Here is a 9,346-nt window from a genome sequence, read left to right on the forward strand (position 1 = left end):
TTTATCTCGTCATTATCTAGGTTTATTGATATATTAAACATTGAAAATAATATTGATTTTAAAGTTAAGAGCCTCAAGAGATTCATATTTTAACACTAAATTTATGACAACTTTGGGCGTAAATAAGTAAGATTAGGAGTATGAAAATTCTAAAGAAATTTAACATTAGACATAGTTTATTTATTCATTAGTTGAAATAACTATACTTTGCAAGCATAACCTCAGTAGTTTTTTCTCAAAAATACTTTTCCTAAACCCTTGATTTCGGTGAAAATCATCGTGCCTCTCACCTTTCTCATACAATGTCAAATGAAAAGCATTCATTTGACATTGTATGAGAAATCAATTTGGTCGAGCGTCCTGCGTCACCTTAAGGTGACGCTGGATGCACGTCCGAACTGCTCGGCCCACGTGGGTAACCTGTATGCTATTTCACCTAACATTGTGATAGAAAGAAATAGACTCAGTGATGAGCAGTGTAGCGAGTGCATGCGCTCACACTAGCGTCCGGATATATTGATGATGGCACACAGATAGTTGGACAGATGTCACCGATGAATTTTTGTAAATATATGATTTATGAAGGAACTACTTATTTCAATTATTATTGTATAAGATTTTATGGAAGAGCGGGGTCGCCTGCCACGAGTACTCGTAGCAATACTAAACACTTACTGGGATGGTCCCAATTACTACGCACTATGTGAAATTGTTTACCTACTGAAATAAATATTTTTTAATTTTTTTTTGAATGATAATGATTACCTACTTATCTTTTGATGAATACTATAAAATCTCACTTACATACATACCTATTAGGTAACTACTGCCTCAGCGTGTATAAACAACTCGTATATATTATAGAAATCCATACTTCTATGAAGTGTCTGTCTGTAATTTCGAAATAACTACCGCAAGCTCATAATATTGTTATTTGAACTGTACCATAACAGCTGAATCAAACGTTTTTAAAAACTGTCTGTCTGTCTGTCTGTTTGAACGGGCTAATCTTCGGAACGGCAGTACCTATTTTGACGGGACTTTTACAGACAAGTAGAGGATTAACAAAGGATACTTTTTTAACCGACTTTTAAAAAAGGAGTTGTGTTTTTCTACCTATGTACACAGAAATCTCCGAGATTTCTGAACCGATTTGCGTATTTTTTTAATTGATAAAGAAACTTTGCAACATTGTCCTATATAAAATGTCATTTTATATAGGACACACAGGATTTCAACTCCTCAATCCTGATGCTGCAGGGGACATGACCACCAAAACTTATGGGATTTTGAAACTGTCGGTTATAAATTGATATTGGAGGTAGGTACCTATATCTACCAAGTAAAGACTTTATCATTGAACTCGAAGACCCACTTCTCGACCCTGATGCTGTACCTAAGGAATTGCATTGCTAAATCGTGGTGATCCCACGGAATTTTAAATGAATCATCGCCCACGCCCGTTCGGTACCCTCATTCCGCACATTGTTTTGATTAGTCAGTCCACCAATCACAACAAAGCATTCTCCCCTGTCCCCCGCCAACATTTTACGATTTTGTTTTCATGTAAAACCTTGTATATGCGTACTCTAGGAGTTGAATTCTCTGTGCTGGCGGATTACCTATTAGGAACACATGATTACACATTCGTTTGTCTGTAAAAATAACTTTTGTTGCCTACACTTATCTATTAGTAGCGACTAAAAACTATATATACTATCTACTTGTGTATACAAAAGTCAAAATAAATTCCACTTTGATCTCAAAAATGAAAATTTTATTTTTATAAGTAGGAAGTAGGTACAATTCAATTTCCCTCTAAAAGCCCACTACACACATAAACACAATATGTATCATTTTCTGTTTCAACAGTCACATTAGATGTATCATTCGACGCAGAACTATTGAAGCTCTCCATTTCATTTCTGGAATTAATAAACATACAATCAACATAATTATATTGTGAGTATTATCTATATAGAATGTATGCAAAAAACATAGCATAACAACTTACAAGTATGGGATGGTAGACCTTTCAATATTTAGTACAGAATTGAATGTTGCAGTATCATGTTGGATTTCAGTGGTACGTATATTGGGCATATTCATTTTATTTTCCTTGTTTTCTTCTAAAAGGAATGTCTTGAGTCACTAAAATACAACATAATTCAGCATTGACAAATCTGACAACAAATAGTAAATCTCTATATTATATAAAAATGAATCGCTGAATGTGTTGCTGATCGCAAATCTCGAGAACAGCTGCACCGATTTCGCTAATTCTTTTTGATAATATTCCTTGAAGTACGGGGATGGTTCTTATGGAGAGAATTTTTTTAAAAAAGTCCTGAAAAAGAATCGACTGTAGGCGGTGCGAAGTTCGTCGGGGCAGCTAGTAACATAATAATTATATTATCCTAATCCTAATCTAAATATTTAAAAGAAAAAGGTGACTGACTGACTGACTGACTGACTGACTGACTGACTGACTGACTGACTGACTGATCTATCAACGCACAGCTCAAAATACTGGACGGATCGTGCTGAAATTTGGCATGCAGATAGCTATTATGACGCAGGCATCCACTAAGAAGGGATTTTTGAAAATTCAACTCTGGAGGGGGTGAAATAGGGGTTCGAAATTTTGTGTAGCCCACGCGGACGAAGTCGCGAGCATAAGCTAGTCTATAATATAAAAATGAATCACTAAATGTCATCGCAAATCTCGAGAACAGCTGAACCGATTTCGCTAATTCTTTTTTTAAATTAGGTATTCCTTGAAGTACGAGGATGGTTCTTACCGAGAGAAAAATTTAAAAAATTTGAATCGACTGTTAGGCCGTAGGCGGAACGAAGTTCGCCAGGGCAGCTAGTGGAATTATAAATGTGAAAGTGTAGATGTTTGGATGTTTGTTACTCAATCACGCAAAAAAGGCTGAACGGATTTGAATGAAATTTAGAATTCTTAACTGGATTAACACATAGGCTACTTTTTATACCGGAAAATCAAAGAGTTCCCGCGGGATTTTGAAAAATGTGAAATCCACGCGGACGAAGTCGCGGGCATTAGCTAGTATCTAAATAATATCAACTTACAAACACAGTGTCAAATTTTCAGAAGCTGGCTCTAAATGGTACGGTGTGATAGCATCATAATCTAATTCAATTCGATTTTTTGCTTTGTCGTTTCCTTGTCAAAGAAAATCCTGTGATCCACTAAAATAGAAGTATAATATATAAGTATTTATTGAAAATAAATAAATGTCATCATCAAATTCACCATCCTGGAGAACCTTGAAAACGACACTCGCGTCTATTTTTTATAAAAAGTGCTGGCCCGCCATCTTAGATTAAAAAATTAATGTCATTATCAAAACCAGCATCCTGGAAACCCTGAAAACGACACCCATTTCTATTTTTTGTGAAAAGTGCATGTCTGCTATTTTGGATTTGAAAATAAATGTCATTATCAAATTCAGCATCCCGGAAAAGTACATATTCAGTCAAATAAAATTCCCCTCGAGTCACATTGTTACTCACGTCGGGTGTGACTCACAGGAATAACCCCGAAAAAGTAATGGCATTATCATCACAAGATAATATTATGGTTTGGAAAGATTCTGATGAATTTTAATAGATCTCCTCTTTGCAAGGGATTTGCTTTTGCGAGTCTAAACCGTTTCTTTTTCCTCTTCCGCCAATCCATTTTTGTTTCTGTTACATGAAAACTCAAGTATATAATTAAATTGTCTAAGCACACAATATGACCTACATACTTATATTTGAAATGAAATGAAATGAAATGAAATGAAATGAAATGAAATGAAATGAAATGAAAATCTTTTTGAAAATGTATTTGTGTATTTGTAACTAGATGATACACGCGACTTCGTCCGCGAGGATATAGTGGTTTTTTAATCCCGCGAGAACTCTTTCAAAAGCGATCACTATTTCAAATTTCAGCCAAATCCGTCTTGTACTTTTTGCGTGAAAGGGTAACAAACCTATACACACACACACGCAGATACAAAATTTCGCCTTTATAATATAAGTGTGATTTGACAACCCTGACTTTCGGAATTCGGATAAGTCCAAATTATATTTTATTACTAGTTGATGCCCCCAACTTCGTCCGCGTGGAATTAGGTTTTTAAAAATCCCGTGGGAACTCTTTGATTTTCCGGGATAAAAAGTAGCCTATGTGTTAATTTAGGGTATACCCTAAATTAACACTTTTATCTATCTCCATTCCCAATTTCATCCAAAACCGTTCAGCCGTTTTTGTGTGATTGAGTAACAAACATCCAAACATCCACACACACACATCACTACACCTATTATAAATGTGAAAGTGTGTTTGTTTGTTGGTTCGTTGGTTTGTCCTTCAATCACGTCGCAACAGAGCAACGGATCGAAGTGATTTTTTGCATGGGTATGGTTGACCTGGAGAGTGACATAGGCTACTTTTTATCCCGGAAAATCAAAGAGTTTCCACGGGATTTTTAAAAATCTAATTCCACGCGTACGAAGTCGCGGGCATCACCTCATCATCATCATGATCAACCCATCGCCGGCTCACTACAGAGCAGGGGTCTCCTCTCAGAGTGAGAAGGGTTTTGGCCATAGTCTACCACGCTGGCCATGTGCGGATTGGTAGAATTCACACACCTTTGAGAACATTATGGAGAACTCGGCATGCAGGTTTCCTCACGATGTTTTCCTTTACCGTTAAAGCAAGTGATATTTAATTAATTAAAACGCGTATAACTCCGAAAAGTTAGAGGTGCGTGCCCGGGATCGAACCCCCCGACCTCCGTTTAGAAGGCGGACGTCCTAACCACTAGGCTATCATAGCTTCACCTAGTTTATAATATTAGTAGGATATATGTAAACTACTACCACCAGCTGTCGATACGATGCATTCTAAAATAAATCGACCGACCGACCGACAGACCGACCGGCCAAGTACGAGTCAGACTCGCGCCCCGAGGTTTCCGTACTACAATAGTAAAATGTTTATCTCTAAATCTCTGTTTAGAGATAAGCATTTACAATGTAACTTAATTTATTACTACTATGTAACTAGAATTTCGGTACATATAAAAATGAATCGCTAAATGTGTTGCTGATCGCAAATCTCGAGAACAGCTGAACCGATTTCGCTAATTCTTTTTTTATAATATTCCTTGAAGTACGAATATGGTTCTTACGTAGAGAAAATTTTTAAAAAAAATCCTGAAAAAGAATCGACTGTTAGGCGGTACGAAGTTCGCCGGGGCAGCTAGTGAAAAATAAAAATAAATAAATAGGTAAATAGTATTTTTTGACATTTTGCATGATAAATCAAAAACTATTTAGTATGCACTAGATGATGCCCGTAACTTCGTCCGCGTGGATTTAGGTTTTTTAAAAATCCCGTGGGAACTTTGATTTTCCGAGATCAAAAGTCAAAGTCAAATGATTTGTTCAAAATAGGTAATAAATTACTCTTTTCGATTGTCAGTTGTTGGATTTGTAAAATATAGTGGTGATAATTATTTCGCAAACGCTACGAGGGTTCCAAACGTGCCCAAGACTGAGAAGAGCCCACAGCTAACTCAGCCGGGTATTCTTTTTATTATCACCACTTTACAAAATCATAAATTAAACTTATTAGAACTATCACAAAGCCGAGCAACTCATTCCCAAGCTTGCTTATCATTTAAATAATCCTTTACAATGTAATAGGATTTTTTAATTAGTTTACGTTTTATGAAAACTTTGAACTTATGACAGTCACTTTTTTTTTTAATTTATTTATGTTTTTATATACGTACAATAAATTTTCAAAAATATATTGATTATGCACTGTCATAATTTTAACTTCTCTAAATTTAGTTCTCAGCGACTCTCGTGGTCCCATACTATAATATATGGCTCGAACAGCCCTTTTCTGCAGCACAAAAATAGAATTTATATCAGCAGCATTACCCCATAATAATTCCGTGGTGCCATCTGAATCAGGGTTTCTACTGAAAACCAGCGCTGTATGTTTTTGTACTTGTGCAAGACAATATGCATTTATGCTGAGTAGGGACCTTTTTTTTGGGTTGTGCCACACATGACATACTTTATTCCGGCGCTTCTTCTACTTGAGGTTTTTTGACTTTATTACTCAAGTATAAGAGGCGCTGGGATAACCTAACCAGTTGGTAACTGGTAATGTGTGGTACAGCTTTAAAAAATAAACGTTTTTTCTTTTCTTTCTTTTTCTTTTCTAATAATATGCCATATGACATAATGCTGTGAAAGTAACTAAAATATACTAGTCTCGCCGTTTCTATGTCTGTCAACTGGCGAATCTTTTTTACCGCATTTGCAGCAGAACTGTCTGTTCGATAAGTTATTTATATGAGAGCCCCATTGAAGTTTCGCATCTAACGTTATTTCCAGAAAAATAGCGGTATCCACTAAATCTTATTTATCATAAAAGTAGCCTATGTTCTTCCCCGGGATGCAAGCTATTTTTGTACCAAATTTCATCAAAATTGGTTAAATGGATGAGCTGTGAAAAGCTAGCAGACAGACAGACTACGCGTACTAGTACGCGTTGCGTACTTTATTTGTAAGACGGACAGACAGACAGACAACAAACTGATCCTATAAGGGTTCCTTTTTCCTTTTGAGGTACGGAATCCTAATGATCTCTCTTTTTGCACTGCATTTAACCTGAATCCAAGAATTTCCGATCCGAAATAGTCGTAAGCAAGACTGTATCGTCACCTACCACCAGGTGAGATTGCAGTCAAGGGCTAACTTGTATCTGAATCAATATTATTATTATTATTTTATTACTTATAATAAAACTGTAACAGGTGAAATTCTGTACATTGAAGATATTTTGAAATTTTTTTTTCGAGGGCACTCTATAATCGATACTGAACCCAAAACTGGAATTTTTTTTCATTTTTGTCTGTCTGTCTGTCTGTCTGTCTGTATCACGGCCGCGCATCACGCTGAAACTACTGAATGGATTCCAATGAAACTTGGTACGATTTGACGTCATACTATGAGGATATAGGATATAGGATACTTTTTATCCCGAAATTCAGCATGGTTCCCTTAGGAGAGGGGTTGAAAGTTAAAATGTATACTGAGCTGTAATTCATTAACGCGTAGTCCGATTTCATTCATTCTTTTTTGTTAGAAACCATACATGTTAAAACTTCAAGTTCCAACTTCTCAACCATCATCATAATAATGACGGGTAGCTTTGTACTTTTGGATTTCAATCAGCTGTTTTAGGAATAGTTGATGTTGAATTGATATTAAAGGTACGCTTAGAATAAACTATCTCTGGTTTAGGTACCAAGCAACGACTTCATAATTCAACTCGATATCCCAACTCTTCAACCCTGATGATGCAGGGTATTGCACTCCTAAGCCACTGTTGATTGTGAGATAATATTGTAGATGCCAAACATATATACCATTATTGAACTTTAAGTTCCAACTCTTCAATACTGATGCTGCAGGGTACTGCACTCCTATTCTATGGGTTTTAGGAACTGTTGTTGGTGAATTAATATTGTACCATTTACTATTGTACCAAACCACGACTACATGGTTGAACTCCGTTCACAAAAATCCACGCACTCCATCGAAATCCTATTCTATTCCAAACTTATTCGCCAGCGTGACAGGAGTGGAGAAGGCGGATAGGGACGTGTGAGGGGTGCAACGGATCAACGTGATTTTTTCCATCATCATCAGCCTGCGGTCGTCCACTGTTGGACATAGGCTTTCCCTAAAGAGCGCCACCACACCCGGTCCTCAGCCTTCCTCACCTAGCCACTTCCCGCCAGCCTCTGTATATCGTCGGTCCATCGTGCTGGAAGGCGTCCCACACTACGCTTACATATACCTACGCGGTCTCCACTCAAGAACTTTCCGGCTCCAACGGCCATCACCTCTACGACAGGCATGACCTGCCTTCTTTTATCCCAGAAAATAAAAGAGTTCCCACGGGCTTTTGAAAACCTACATCCACGCGGACGAAGTCGCGGGCGTCAGCTAGTAAATAAATAAAAAAGTACTATTTGTACGAAGCGTTGCGTACTTTATTTGTAAGACGGACAGACAGACAGACAGACAGACAGACAGACAGATAGACGGACAGACAGACAGACGGACAGACCGACAGACGAACAGACGGACAGACGGACGGGCAGACGGACCGATGGACGGACCGACAGACGCATGGACGGACGGACGGACTGACGGACGGACGGACGGACGGACGGACGGACAGACGGACGGACGGACAGACGGACCGACAGACAGAGGGTTCCGTTTTTTCCTTCTGAGGTACGGAACCCTAAAAATACAAAGAAATACCACCAGGTAGGTACCTACCTACCTATATTATTATACATATACAGGTGCCTTTTTAGGGTTCCGTACTTTATAAGGAAAAAAGGGACCCTTAGGATCACTTCGTTGTCTGTCTGTCTGTCCGTCTCTCCGTCTGTGTCCGTATCTGTCACACAAACCTATAGGATACTTCCCGTTGACCCAGAATCATGAAATTTAGTAGGTACGTAGGTCTTAGAGCACAAGTAAAGGAATAAATCCGAAAACCATAGATTTGTGATTACAACTTACAAAAAAAAATTAAAGTGTGTTAATGAAAAAATAATTAGTATTTTCAATTTTCAATGTATGATAAGTATACCAAGTGGGGTATTATATGAAAGGGCTTTACTTGTGTATTCTAAAACACATTTTTATTTATTTTTATGCATAATAGTTTTTGATTTATGGAGCAAAATGTCAAAAAAATACCTGAGTACGGAACCCTTGGTGCGCGAGCAACTCGCACTTGGCCGGTTTTTTAAAATTAGATAAAATAAAAGTTATAATAAACAATATAATAAACAAAGTTACTTACCTATTGTACTAGGACCACACGAGTAGATATCCCTACTAGGACCTCAACAACAAAGTCAGGTCAATAAACCAATGAATAAAATTGGTGTCCAAATTTCAAATTCCAGAGGTCAATGTACAAAATGCAATAAGTATTTGAAGGACTTATTGACTCTGCTCTGCTCAATCTTCTACACATTTGCATAGCCACTGAATAAAAATTAATTTTATAAAATCATTACGACTTTTGTTTTTGAAAACATATTAATAACAACAGTTGTCGTCATAGAAACCACAATATTACACGCGCAGCCGCGCGCCGCTGGGCTGGCCCTTCCCTCCGCCACCCGCGCGGTGTCTAATGTTTTGGGGTGAGAAGCATGATGATTTTAGCCGAAATCTAGCGCTTGAAAAGGGTTGAACAGTAGTTTGGGAAAAG

The 9,346-nt window shown here is 37.4% G+C and overlaps 1 long non-coding RNA gene across 2 annotated transcripts; it reads right to left on the reverse strand.

Annotated features, from left to right (window-relative positions):
• Positions 1 to 1,762: 1,762 nt before the first annotated feature.
• On the reverse strand, positions 1,763 to 6,933 carry LOC138403454 (uncharacterized). Of its 2 annotated transcripts, XR_011237715.1 has the most exons (3): positions 3,097 to 6,933; positions 2,015 to 2,151; positions 1,763 to 1,925 (listed from the first exon to the last, which is right to left on the reverse strand). It is a non-coding gene; the product is annotated as an uncharacterized lncRNA (long non-coding RNA). The 2 variants fall into 2 exon arrangements; XR_011237714.1 differs by having other exon boundaries at positions 1,763 to 2,151.
• Positions 6,934 to 9,346: the final 2,413 nt, after the last annotated feature.

This window comes from Maniola hyperantus, chromosome 16 (genome assembly GCF_902806685.2).
Source record: "Maniola hyperantus chromosome 16, iAphHyp1.2, whole genome shotgun sequence".
Taxonomy (NCBI): domain Eukaryota; kingdom Metazoa; phylum Arthropoda; class Insecta; order Lepidoptera; family Nymphalidae; genus Maniola; species Maniola hyperantus.